General features: G+C 51.6%; 1 protein-coding gene across 1 annotated transcript in view; it reads left to right on the forward strand.

Moving 5' to 3' along the window:
• The window catches only part of CAMTA1 (calmodulin binding transcription activator 1), a 975,729-nt gene that overhangs the window by 702,508 nt on the left and 258,479 nt on the right, over positions 1–14,742 (forward strand). The gene's annotated exons all lie outside the window — the stretch shown is intronic.

The raw sequence follows: 14,742 nt of genomic DNA on the forward strand, positions 1-14,742 counted from the left end.
TGCGTGGAGGAAGTGGCAGCTCGGCTCGGCCTAGCCCCTGTGTCGCACCCTCTGCCACAAGAGTGGACATGGCAGATGGCATGTATGGGCTGGGCTGGGGTAGAGGGTACAAGACTCAGGGGGACCATAGCCTGGGCACCTGGTGGCCCTCGGCACTTGGTGAGGCTCCAGATCTAGTTCTTTGGGTTCTCACAGCTGCCCTGGGAGGAAAGTCAGGACTGGGTGAATTCACCCTGATTTTCTAAGGAAAAGAAGGTCCAGGAGAATATGGGACCGCCGCCCCCACAAAGACTAGGGAAAGCAGGGCTTAATCCAGGCCCCTTAAGGACACATGGTCCCAGCCTCCAGAGCTCACAGGCCAAAGTGGCCTGGCCGAGGGACACAGGAGGGACAGGGAGCAAGGATGGGAAGGGAGGTAGCTCAGAGTCCTGGAGCTGCTAACCTCTGAGAGTTGGTCCAGATGCCCAGGGGGACAGAAGGGTCTGATGCCTCATGTAGGTCTGCACTCTTGGCCCTCCTTCCCCAACTGACTCTGAGCTCTCTCCAGTCCACCAGGGACAGAACAGGACAGGGGAGGGAGCTGTCAGGCCTGAAACTTTGAAATCTCCTGTATGGAGATGTGTGAAAGGCCCTGTGGCATCAAAGTGATTTCTGACCCTGAGTTTATGTGACCTATAAACTCTATTATGACCCTAATAGGTGGTGCTGGGAGCCTGTCAATGTGATGAGTCCAGAGAAGGGAGCACAGAGTGGGCTGGGTGATCAAGGAAGGCTTCCTGGAGGAGGAGGTGAACTCAAGGATGGAAAATCGGGGCGGGGATGTTCTTCCATGCCCTTTCGGACACACAGCAGGCCTGGGCCACAGTGTACAGCAATAAGGACATGTGGGGATCCAGATCCATGGGATAGGCACAGGGCTGTCCAAGAAGGAGCCCTCAGGACAGGCGTCTCATACCCTGGTGCCTATTAAGTGACTTGGAGGGAGCGTGGGGAGAGAACGTGCCCCCATGTCTGGTTGGATCCAGGAGAAGACAGCAGGAGAGAGGGGGCCAGCCCAGCAGAGGCTTTGAAAGCCTTCTCAGGCTGAAATGAGACTCTTACCCTTATCGTGATGGTTATCAGTAATAGTAACAATAGCCATCGTAAGTCAGGGCTGCCATGGCCCACCAAGTGATGGTTGTTGGCAAATTATGGAAACAGGCAAGGTCTGGAAAGAAGCGCAGGGGCTGGGGGTTCTAGGACAGAGTTCCAGAAGGGGTTTGATGCTGAAGGAGAGGCGAGTGGAGGCAGGAGGCAGGTGGAGCAGGGCAGAGACCCTGCAGACCATGGGATGGACAATTACCCTGAAGCCCGGGCTTATAAGCCCGGGAGAGGTTTATTACCCACGGAGACAGGAGCAGACAAGCAGTAAGTGGTGAAGGCCTTCTGCGGCGGGGAAGGCACGCGTGGGGATGAATTGTGGTCTCAGACAGATCATCCAGGGAGCCGCTTTCATGTTTCGGTTTCATTCTAACTAGCAGCTTCCACTTCTTTCTCCATTTAATGTGCCTTGAAGAACGTGATGAGAAGATAAGGTAGACGCTAGGAATTTACGGCGCTATGCAAAAAATTGCTCAATTCCATTAAGATTTCAGGATCTTTGCCAAGGCTGCGCAGCAGAGCTGATATTATTTCCTTCTCAGACATCTTTGCTTGATTGCAATTTACGATGCCAAGGTCTCTGCCTTACCACCTAAAGCCTCCAGAGAAATATGGCTGTCCCCCTGCCCAAAGCAGCCATTATCCTCGCTCGGGAAAGTCGCTGGGCATTTTCCAGAAGGTTCCCTCATCCTGATCCCCTCCTCTGGCGTGCCTAGGTGGTTGGTCTTTTCACCTGGTCACCTTGTTGAGGGGGCAACCCAGAAAGTCCCAGTGATCGGGTCTCAGCTGCTTGACCTTCATTTTGGGAATCATAGCTGCATGTGCTCCTGGGGTCCTCTGGGGAAGCAGAATGCTCTGCCCACACCTTGTGGATATGGAAGGAGGGGTGGGGGGCTCCTGAGTGTGGGGGAGGCCTTGAGGCTGCTAGACAGGCTTCTCATTGGCTAAATGCTGGGACCCCCACACCCATGGTCCTTCCAGGCCCGAGGTTTGAAATCTGAATTCACCTCTGCTTTCTACTAGCCACATGACTCTGGCAAGTCAATTAACCTCTTTGAATCTTAGATCTTGTCTGTAAAACAGGCATAAAATACCTCCCTGTGGGGCGGGAGAGGGTTGCAGAAGTCTTGTGTCAGTTTTGGCTCCCAGCAGTGGTGGCCGACCGATGCCTTTGCTCTATTTCCAGCCGTTTTTGCTCCAGGGGGTTGGTTGGGTGGGTGTAATTGAGGAGGGGTTCCTTTTAGAAGGTCCCATCCAGACCACCGTCAAATGAAGAAATACTTGTTTATCAGATGCAACCGTGTGACAGCAAACCCAGCTCCCTCTTTCGCTCTGCGGTCTCTGCGTGGCAGCCCACACACTGCAACCCTCCATCTGTTTCAGCCTCTCCCCAGGGACCCCCTTGGCTCCCTGCCCTGCTGGGACTGACCGCCATCTATCCTGGCCCATCCTGCAAACCTTCTGCCCTTCCCTTAGAGGATGGGGCTGCCCAGGCCAGACTGGGAGGCAGAGGAAGAATGAAGCTGCCAGAGCTGCAGTTCCTTAGGATGGAAATTATTAATTAGTCTTATTATCCAGACCTTGTCAGCCTCTTAATCCTTCCGTCTGCAGAGGGGTTTATGCCTCCATGGTGTGTGTTGTCAGCTCGGCTAAGCGATTGCTTTTAATATAAAGGCAGAACAATGGGCGCTACAGTTTGGTTACTATCTTTATTTATCAAGCCAAACAATTCCTGCTCCCCTTCGACAGAGCATCCTTCAAAGACGGGGAGAAGACGAAAGCGGCTTAATTTCCCTTCTGGATGGCTTATAATGTGGGCTTTTGTTTAATTATCCATTTCATGTAATCTTCAGCTGACATTCTGTCCTTAATATCCTAATCTTCTTTGGAGCAAAGGGGAAAGTGCCGTTTCCAAAGCAAAAGACAAAAGTTTGCCTCAAGGAAACACTTTCTATTTTGCCTCTGAAAGAACTCAAAGGGCCAAGAATGAAATTCAGATGTAATTTAATAGAGTGAAATGGCAGACGTGAGTCTTTGGTGACAAGCTCCATGTGTGAACGTCAGTGTTTGCTCAGGCCTCTGATGGCACCCAGCTCATGCAGTCAGACTGCCTGGGGGTGCTGTAGACTCTGGTCCCTCAACGTGACATCATAGCTGCTTTTACAGCCATTACTATTTCGATGGCTCCAGGATGCAAGTATTGTCATGTGAGATACATCACACACCCCGATTCACGACAGATGGTTTTAGCTGGACAGGTGTATGTAGATGTGCACAGGTGTGCACAGGTATACACATGTGTACACAAGTGAACACAGGTGTACACAGGTGAATATAGGTATAGATAGGTGTGCATAGGTATTCACAGGTAAACAGGTATACACAAGTGAACCCAGGTGTGCACAGGTACACACAGGTGAGCACAGGTGTGAATACATATATACAGAGGTGTGCACAAGTATACACAGGTAAACAGCTATACACTGGTGAACACATATGTGCACAGGTGAATACAGGTGTGCACAGATGCACACACGTACACAAAGACAGCAATGGTCCTCTCACCTCCCCTCTTGGTTCTCCTGCTTTCTTCCCAGGCAAGGGATCTGGGGGTCCTGAAGGAGACTTATTGCCATCACCCCCAATCTGCAGATGCACAGGACTTCCTGGGAGCTCTTACTTCTCTTTTATGGACACACCAGAGTCCTCCTCAGATACGTGTCTGCTTGTCATTGTTTTTTGCCCACTCCCATTCTTTCCTCCTCCAGCTCTCCTTCTCCTCTGTGCCATGGCGGGGCTGTCTCGAGCTCACCTGTGACCTCCGCATTGCAGAACCCAAAGGTCACCTCACTCCATCCTCGTTTCTCCTGCCCTCTAGCAACACTTACGGGGTTGGCCATTCCCTCTTTCTGGAATGTTCTCTTCTACTGCTGGCTACGTCCCACACTGCTGGTTCTTTGCAGACCCCACGTCCTTTCCTCAAGCCCTAGATCTTGGAATATCCCTGAGCTTCCTCTGCCTTCCATTCTCTTTCTATACCATCTCCTTGGGTCCTCTCACCTGGGTCCACAGCTTCACGTACCAGTTTTACGCTAATGCTCCCATGTTTATACCTGTACCCTGATCTCGCCAGCCAGCACCTTACTGTTAACCCAGCCTTCTCTGCACTGTCCCCTGCTGAACTGTTATAAACCCAGCCCTCACCCCTACAGAGTCACCCACACCTTGCTGGGCCCCGCAGAGCCCCCGTCTTAGGTCCTCGCCTCTCTGACCATCAGCAGAGTAGCCCCCTCTGCCTCGGCCGGGCCCCTGCCTCTGGCATTCACAGCCGAAGGCCTTGGCTGAGCCTGAGTCCATGATCCCTATGGGATGTGCCTTACCCAGCTCGCTCCAGCTGAGTCCCCAGACATCCAGATCATTCTGTGGCCTCTGGGAAGTTAAGAGTGAGAGGTCCTGCTGCATATTCTCCTCCGCAATCTCCAGCTCAGCCCTGACCTCTCCTGGCCAGTCCCTCCCTGCCTTCCCCACCCCCGGGACCGAAGCCCAGGCTCTCCTGTGGCTGCATCCACGGCTGTAGTCTGCTATGTGTCACCTGTGTCTCCTGTCTCCAGAGCAGGCAGCTCCACTGCCCCAGGGGAGAGGGGGGAGGAGGCCCGCCCCCGACAGACATCACCAAGTGACAGCCCCCGAGATGCTCCCTGACACACTGCTCTTGCTGCTTCCCAGGAGCAGCTGCCTTTGGTGCTTGCTGGGGCTTTGGGAGAGGTTGGAGCCAGCCCAGGAATGGCGTGGCATCTCCTCAGCTAACCCCTGCTCCTGCAAAGTTAAGCAGTATGGACAACACGGGGCGGAGAGCTACAGCAAAGGAAGGGTCCCTGGAGGCTGGGGGCTGGGCAGGCTCTGCCATCTCTGGTCAGCATCACCGGCAGGATCTGGGTTGCTGAGACCCTGTGAGGCTTTGGGCAGCCGGGTGGAGAGGGGTCCCGGGGAGTAACCCTGATTCTGCAGGAGGGGCTTCTTGGGCACCAGCCATGCCCCACTCAACTTGGGAGGGTTCAGCTTCATGGGTTGCAGAGCCTGAAAGGCCTCAGAGACCAACTGACCCAACCCGTTTGTTTGCATAGGACAGCTGTCAGAGGGAGGTTGGGAGACTCACCCGGGACACCTCAATTTACAGGAGGAACTGGGCTTGAATTCTTCTTCCCAAAAGCCAGGCCTCTCTTTCTGGGACATCCTTCTACATGGAGACTGCAGGCAACCCACAGCCTTTTAAAATTCCAGGCTGGCTTCCCAGCCACCCCAGCATGCAGCTCAGCCGCCAGCTGATGGTGTCTGATCAGAGGATGCAGGCTTACAACAGCAGCCCCAGTCAGGCCTAATTAGATCAAAGACCATTCTGCTGCCAGAAACAGATCGTGTTTTCAGACCCAGAAATGACGTTGGACTATAACCCCTGTTTGGCGTGATGTTTGCCTCTTTGGGGAAGAAACACAAATGCTCCCGCGATTAGTATGGCCGATTGAGAGCTGGCCAGATTTTTGTAGGTGTTGAGACTTTGTTCCGTAATGCAGTGGCGTGCTGGTAAATATTTAACAACCAAGTCTCTTGTGGTGGGGGTGGGGGGTGGAGGGAAGAACAAAAATAAATTCCTGATGGGTTATATTTGCCAATTTCCAAGGTGTAAATGTTCCCACTATAGCAGATCTCAGGATTCCAAGTTGATGGCCATCGGTTACAACATTCTCTTTTTAAAAAATGTTTCTTTGGCTAGATCGAGTCTTAGTTGCAGCTCGTGGGTTCTTCCTTGCATCATGTGGGATCTTTCATGGCAGTGCACAGACTGTCTGTGCTGCATGGGCTCAGTAGTTACAGTGAGGGGCTTAGTTGCCCCACGGCATGTGGTTCCCCGATCAGGGGTTGAACCCATGTCTGCTGCATTAGAAGGCAGATTCTTAAGCATTGGACTACTAGGGAAGCCCTGGTTACAGCATTCTTGAAAACATAACAAGCAACTCTCACATCCAGCTCAGCACACCACTGCTCTGTCACCTCTGTGCAGCACAGATGTAGAGACTGGAGCCCACATCCTATGTCACAGGACCTGCTTGGGCCTCCCCAGTCCTTGCCCACACGACAGAGGCTCCTGCCTTGTGGAGTAAAAGGAGGAGTTTCCTGCTTGAGTCTCCATGGGGACAAGTTAGCTGCCACCATGGCGATCTCTAAGGTTGAATGAGATCTTATTTGGGCATCTGAGAGCTGCCTCCAGGATGGTCGCTGTCTCCTTTGTATTTGTCACAGCTCCCCAGACCTTCCATGGGATGCCAGCCCCAGACTCCAGGTCACCCTGCCCCACCCCCATGCCTGGAGTGACTCAGTGGACCTTTCATCAGAGTCATGGCAGTGCCACCCTTGGCTTCCACTTGGATGGTCAGTTCCTCCCCCATAAGTGCTGTCCCTCCCCAAGCCCTATCCTGTCCTCAAGTTCCCCTTGCTTCTCTCCCCAAGACAGGACCAGGGGCTTCCCTGCCCACCTTCCTAGCACACTCAGGCTCTGAGTTCAAATCCCAGCTCTGCCCATAGTCCTCTGGGGAGTAGCCTAACCTCTCTGTGCCTCAGTTTCCTCACCTGCACAGTGGATGTGATAATAGTACCTGCCTCCGGTGGTTGTTGGGAGGGGGAAAAAAAGCCCCAACACGCGTGAAGCGCTCAGCATGACATGGAGCACATAGTACATGCTCAATGGACAGGAATCCACAGTAGCAGTAACTGTGTTCTGACACATGGCCACCTTTACCTCCTGTGTTCTTCACTTCCTGTAGCAAATGCACAGAGGCCCCTCAGCAATTGCCGTGTGTGCTTTAGTCTCTCCGAATTAACATGAAAAGGAACAGTTGTGGCAACCCAGATGGAACTAGGAAGCCAGCACTTTGGGTGATAAACCTTCACTTGGGGTGGAGCCACTACCCTTCAGCTCAGAGGCCAGCCTAAGCCATAGCAGAGCTTTAAGGCAAAAGGAGAAGTCAGTGATGATCATCCTGTCTTTATTTAAAGTTTTAGCATTTAGTTCATTGACAATTTTTGCTTTTTTTTTGGAACATTGCATTAAAATAGCATTTGTCTCAGTGATGAGCGTTTGGGCACCTATTTAAATTTTAACCCAAGGCATAAGACCAATCCATCGCCTCACCCTAGTTCCAGCCCCGCCTGAGATGTCCATTGAGGACCAGCCTGGGCCTGCAAGTATTGCTAATGGGGTGATGCGAGAAAACTCGCAAGAAGAAACTACATTCAGATGCCAGCCCATAGAGGGGCCCAGGATACGGTAGGTGTCCAAGCCTTGGCTGAGGGACAGGAAGAAAAGGACCATAGAGAAGTCCCAACGGCTGCACTTTTCAGGATCTTTAGATCCAGGCCCCCAGAGGGGAGATCCCAGACCCTGGCCTGTTCTCGGCCCTGTTAGTTGCCTTCCCTTGGGGTTCTTTGCTGTGATTCAGCTGGGCTCCTCTCAGTTGTCCACACATCACAGCTCTGCTCACAGACCTGCCTTGTGGCCTCTGATCTGTTTCCTGGAGCCATGGTCACTTTCTCTCGCCTCCCCTCACCTCCCCCAGGGAGAACAGACCACAGCAGCCTGCCTCTTCTTCTGGGATCTGCCCATCTGCCATATAATCACTCTAGACACTCTGGTCAGTCTGGCCTAGGTGACCAGAGCCTCTCCACAGGCAAGTCTAGAGCTCCACGGCCACCTGGAGGCTGGGTCCCAGTGCTGGATGTGCTCTTGTTGGCTGGGGCAGCCAGAGTGGGTGCAGACCTTGGTCCCAGCACCCCCTCCGAAGAGTTCATATCACCCCCAGCTTCACACTTCAAGCCTCAGGGACCAAAGGGGCCTGGGAGAGTGTGGAGCCAGAGGCTGCAATTTGTTTTGTCTACCCAGCCTTTCTGCCCATCTCATCACACAGACACACACACAGATATACACATACATATACACACAGAGATGCATATATATATACACATACACAGATACACACATACTGATGCACAGATACATACACACACACACACACACACAGAGAGATATACACACACATACAGAGAGATACATATACACACACATCACAGATACACTTACATACACACTGATACACAGAAACATACACACACACGTGCATGCACACACATGTGCACACGCACACACACCCTGTGACAGACCAGCCTGCAGACACACCCACAGATACACAGAGATACATATCTACACAGATACACAGATACCCTCAATGACACACAGATACACAAAGATATACACATTCATACACATACAGAGAGATACATTTATACACACATACACTAGATACACACACACACTGATGCACAGATACACAGAGATGCACACATACATATACACACAGATGCATATAGCACACATACACAGATACACACACACACATCCTGGGAAAGACCAGCCTGCAGATGCAGAGCCCCGACCTCATCTCCACTAAGGCGGGAAAGGCGGCACCCAGGTCCTGCTCGAAGACCAAGACGCTCCATGGAATGCGAGTTTTCTCGCTGAGGTTTTTATACAGTATTTATTAATACTTAGGCTGCATTTCTCTCAGAAACTGATTCGAAAGCCTGGTATGGGTGGAGGATGTGCAGGTTGTAAGGGGAACGGTGGCCGAGCACTGAGTGAATGTGACCCTGCCGGGCTTTTGTGTGAACCCAAGTCGACAATAGGCTTCATGGCTCCATGGAAGATGGACGTGGCTGCAAGCCAGGTGGACACACCATGCTCCTCCTGCTCTGATCACCTGGGTGGGGGTGGGGAGGGACAGCTTTGCCAGCTGCCAGGTGCTGATGCCAGCAAAATGCTCAGAAAGGTCAAAAGCCCACCCAGATTTGCAAAATCAGACCGAGAGACAGGGTGTTACCAACAGGCAATTGATGTGGGGCTCTGGGGAGGAAGAGGTCTGCAGGTGTGGGCAAGCTGATCCCACCTGTGGCTGCAGAGGGTCCTCTGGGGCATCACTACGGCACCTTACCTGATGCTCAGCTCTCTCCCTCAGGGGTGGTGAAGGAGACAGCCAATAGGAGGTGGGTGGCTTGGAAAGAAAACCCTCCTTCCTTGCCGGCCCCCATGAGCATCTGTGGTAGAATCTCACAGAGGAGCCGCAGTGCCTGCAGAATTGCTGGGGGAAGATAGGGGAAGTGACAACATTACCCCTTCCTCCTTCCTGCCCCAGGGAGCACAGGACACCCTCTGAGGATGGAAAACAGAGGCCCAGAGGGACTGGACCTGTCCAGAGTCCCAGGGCTCCTCCCCACGGCCAGCCAGGCAAAGCCCAGACCCAAGGGCCTACCTCTGGGTCTGGAGCCCCTTTCCCTGGACAGGCCACCTTGACCAGGTCACTGAAGTTCTGTGCCTCTTCTCAGGAAGAGGACAGGGAAAGCAAAAGCTGCCAACTCCTCTCAGGGCCTGCCCGGGATCTCTGCCCCGTAGCTATGGCTTTTGTTTCCCTGAGCAACTTCCTACATGGTCCTGCCATGGACCCCGCCCCCCAGCCTCTCCTGCAGACACCCCTGACAGAAGCCAGAAAACATTTCCAAGTTGAACGTGAGTTCTCTGGTCTGCAAACCCGGGAGCTCCCGTGTGCATGTCAAGGCCGTTCCATGAGCATGGCGGCCTTCAACAGCCACACTCACAGCCTGAAGGCCAGAACACTTGGGGTTAGAGGTCATGGTCCAGAATAGGCCTCACTGGCCCAGACCAGGGTGGGGACCGCCTCTGTGGCCCTGTGGTCCCTCTGTCCCCTTCTTGACGCTCACCCAGCACTGTTGGTGAAGCCTCGTAAGCACTGTGCCCAGGTGACCAAGGGGACCCCTGCAGTGTTGATTCTGGAAAGTCCATCACACACACACGTGTAGTCAGCTGTCCTCATCTCTGCGGTTGCTGGACTCAGGCCCATGTGCACACTTTGGGCTTGTTCATCATCATGGAAACACCCTATAATCCCGGCTCTGGAGGAATCAGCTCAGGCCAGCAGCCAAGGCCCAAATGTGCTTGTGGTTTCCTGAGACTCCAGGCTGGAAACCTTCAGTCCTCATTCATTCATTCACTCATTCACACCTTCAGTGGGAGCACCTGTTCCTCCTCTGTTCCTCTGATGAAAACCCACCACCCACCTGCCTGTGTTCTGCCTACCACGCTGTAGACACCTGCCCTGGGCGTCCCTGGGTGGCAGGTTGCCTGCTGCTATCAGAGTGGTGAGGAGATGAGTCGAGGAGATGAGTCAAGGAGATGGGAGGAGACAGGAGGCGACAGGAGGCGTGGGCCCCAGGGGCTGTCTAGGGTCTGAGGTCATGTCCCAAGGGGGCTCATGACCTTTTTCCACTGTAGAAGTTTCTCCTAGGCCACCCAGCCCCATGACCTGGGTACACACTTCTTAACCTCTTGGGCCTTTGGTTCCCCTGACTGTAAATGGATGCTAAGAGACTTGTTTTGTAGGGACCTTATAAAAATATCTTGAAATCGCCTACGTAAAGTTTAGTGCTTGTAAATGTTGGCTTCTCCTTCCATGTGGCCTTGTGGAAGTCCCCTCCCTTCTCTGCCCACCCTCCTCCCCAGTAGCAGCCCTGGCCTGGGAAGGGACAGTGACACCTCCCATCCCCTAGCCAGGCTCCTATTTGTCCTATTTAGCTCTCCAGATGACATATTATACAATATGGTCCAGAAGGTCTTAAATAAACCCCACAGTGGAGAGGTCTTTCATGGGGTCTTTGTGGGGCAGGACAGAGCTGTCCTTAGAGAATCGGCAGATCAGCTCCACCGTGGGTCACCAAGGCAACTGCTAGGCTCTGAGATCTTGTTTTAAATGCACTAGAGGAATTCACTCCTCAGATATCACTGCTCTGTGCCGAGTGCAGGGGACCCAGGGATGACCAGGCAGACGGGTACCCTGACCTCTGGACACTTACAGTCCAGGAGTGGCACATATAGCACACAGGCTCGTAGGGGCCCTAGTGGGAGTCCTTTGGGAAGCAAAGAGTCACCCTGGATGCATGCGGTCTGCTGACCGGGCCTTCATGTACGGAGACTCTCTGAGTGGAGCCACCCTGTGAGGCTGGTATGTCGGTGGGGAACGCCACACCCCAACTGTCCAACCCTCCACTCCACGCTTCCACGCTGAGGGCCCTCGGCCGACATTCCATGATCTAGAAGAGGTGGGGACGTGAACACACACACCTGTGCGTGGTCCCCCAGACAGAAGGGAGGAGGTGTACTGACATCATCAGCTTGTTTCTGCTGCTCAGCACACGGGGTGACTTTCAGCAGCTACAAGAGGGCACTTGGGTCCCAGTGGAAGTGTTTGATGCTCCCTGCTGGACCGCAGGGCCAGCCTCACCAGGCATCTGAAAACAGAGCCCTCCCCCTCTCCACCCAGGGGATGCTCTCTCCTCCCCAAGTGACACAACATTCTGGTTAATGTCACAGAGGGCTGCGGAATGAATAACTCTTCCCCAAGACCCAGAATCAGACTCTCTTGATCCTAAATATGCAGCTGAGTTTCCCCTCTCTGGGCTTCGTGGCTTCATATCTGCTCTTTTGGTAGTTTTTGTTTGTTTTTAATTGGAGAATAATTGCTTTACAATGTTGTGTTGGTTTTCTGCCATATACCAACATGAATCAGCCATAGGTATACATATATCCCCTCCCTCTTAAACCTCCCTTCCCCTCTAGGTTGTCACAGGGCACTGGTTTGAGCTCCCTGTGTTATATAGCAACTTCCTATTAGCTATCTATTTTACATACAGTAATGTGTATGTTTCAATGCTACTGTCTCAATTCATCCCACCATCTCTTGCCCCTACTGTGTCCATAAGTCTGTTCTCTATGTCTGAGTCTCTATTCCTGCTCTGCAAATATATTCATCAGTACCATTTTTCTAGATTCCATATATGTGTGCTAATATACGATGTTTGTTTTCCTCTTTTTGACTTACTTCACTCTATAATAAGCTCTAGGTTCATCCACCTCATTAGAACAGACTCAAATTTGTTCTTTTTTATGGCTGAGTAATATTCCATTGTATATATATGCACCACAGCTTCTATACCCATTATCTGCCGATGGACATTTAGGCTGCTTCCATGTCCTAACTATTGTAAATAGTGCTACAATGAACACTGGGGTATATGTGTCCTTTTCAATTATGGTTTTCTCAGGGTATATGCCCAGTAGTGGGATTGCTGGCTCATCTGGTAGTTTTATTTCTAGTTTTTTTTTTTTTAAAGAAATCTCCATACTGTTCTCCATAATGGCTGTAGTTTGAGAACTTATTTTTTGTAAGAAATGCAGGTGAAATGGGCAATCACTCTGTAAGGAGTCGATCCTCCCAGAAGCACCGCAGTTGGCCTCAGTGAAGCCAAAACTGTAATTACCAAGAGCAGCATTAAAAGCTGCCCCTCCACCTGGTGAGGGGCTGGTAGGACCAGAGACATTGGCGCCAAAGTGAGTTTCCTACTGGGGTCTGTGCTGTTAAGATGCTGTGTGTCCTGCAGGGGCTTCCGATCTACTTGTGAATATAAAGTCCTGAGCGAGGTCCTTGGAGATGGACATGGCCTCTGAGGGCACTGCAGGCGGAGGTACCACCCTCTCCCAGGTTGGACACTATTCCTTGGGGAGACCTGGAGCCCTCCGGGCGAGGTTATGACCCAAAAGTTCTTCAGACCTTCCCGTTTCAGCAGTAAAGACACTTCCTCCCATATACGTGTCTCTCGACCCAAACAATAACAAACCCATAGACTCGAATCCCTTCCACCCCTAGGCTTTTCTCTGTGAAAGTCATTTACTTTGAACTTATGCATGTTTTGCTTGTTTGTCTGTTTGCAAATAACCTAATGGAACCTCCTTTTCTTTCCAAAACAAAAAGGAGACCACAGCACAATTTCTACCCACACATCTGAAAGCCTCCAAGCTTTATTTTTTTTTTTTCACAGCATTTCTATCTGAGCGGCATCCTGAGAGGTCACCTGTCCCACCCCTGCTTTTGTCTGAGCCCTTCCATGCCTGACCCTCCCCAGCAGAGGTAGACTGGCTCCATCCTTCCCATTCATAAAGACGTCTTTAAGGACACTTGTTCAGCTTAAGGGCAAAGGTGAACACCCAGTCTAACTTGGTGCTTTACCAACCTAAGCAAGAGGGGAAGACTATTTCCAGTACTTTCTGGGAATGGTTTAAAATAGCCCCAAATCCCCCTTGTTTGAGTTGATAGTAGACACAGAGGGAAAATGATCCCTGATGGGTTCAGTTATTTAAAATAGGACTTGGGTATGCATTGTTTGGTTATTAGTTAACATATCTGGGTGGGGAGAGAGGGAGAGAGCTAAATAATTACAAACACTTCAGTGATTTTTTTTTTTCCTACTGACTAAGGTTAAAATGGATAGTGTTGATCCGTTGCCCAGGCAGTAAGCTTGTTAAAGGAAATAGTATTTAAAATGATTTTTGAGCCAAAGCAATTTGGCTGCTCCAAGGCGTCCTTTATCTTTTGCTTTCAAGAGGATAATAATGTTTAAAAACGAAGTCACTCATACCATTTCCTGTCGGGAAGCCAGCTCGGGTGATGGGCAGCTCTTCCTCAGGGTTTGTTTACCGTCTCCGTGATGAAAAATGCAGGCCTAATGTGCTCATTTCTGCGAGCTCTCCGTGTTCCAACCAAACAGAGATGGACGCTGTGGTCCAATCCTTGTCTTTGGTGGAGTTCTTTGTCCACATTGTTGGTGTTGGATTTTCACCAGCTCGGTGAAAGCTTCTGAGCTGGAAGCTGGTAGCAACCAGCTGGTTCAGGGGATCTGGCAGAGTATGGGGTGCTCTCCCACTTGGATCAAGGACACCCTCTTGCAGACGAGGTGGTGGGTCGCCCACTTGGGAGGGCGTGAAGCAGCCTCCTGGGTGGAGGTGTTGCTTGTCATCCAAGTGAGATGGGCTGGAGCAACCCACTCCCCTTTTATTTTATTTTATTTTATTTTTCTTACCAGATTGTAGCAGGTTTCATAGTAGCCCCTAAAGTTGTGCCCAAGTTGTAACCCCCAGAACCTGCAAAGGTGACCTTATTTGGAAAAGTGATCTTTGCACATGTAATTGTAAGATGAGATCACCCTGGGTTTAGGGCGGACCCTTTTTTGTTTGTTTGTGCTCTGTCGTATCTGACTCTTTGAGACCCCATCATGGACTGTAGCCTGCCAGACTCCTGTGTCCATAGAATTTTCCAGGCAAGAATACTGGATTGGCTTGCCATTCCCTACTCCACCCACTCCCCTTTTAGAGTGAAAGAGGCAGACAAGTCAACCCAGTGAGTGGGAAGTAATGAAAGGTTCCAGAAGGGCCTGCTTTGCCCTGGTCTGGGTTGGGCAATGTGCACGGAGGCTCAGCCTTTTGTGGTCCTGGGATCCTCAGCTCAGACAGTCCCTCCACCTGCTTCTGGCTCACAGGAGGAGCCAGTCAAGTGGGATGGAAAGACCTTTCCAGGCAAGAAAGTGGAAGTAACAATGCCTATCCTCTGTGCTGGCTTCCCTGGAGGCTCAGTGGTAAAGAATCCACCTGCC

This window comes from Giraffa tippelskirchi, chromosome 5 (genome assembly GCF_054371585.1).
Source record: "Giraffa tippelskirchi isolate mGirTip1 chromosome 5, T2T-mGirTip1v1.2.pri, whole genome shotgun sequence".
Taxonomy (NCBI): Eukaryota; Metazoa; Chordata; class Mammalia; order Artiodactyla; family Giraffidae; genus Giraffa; species Giraffa tippelskirchi.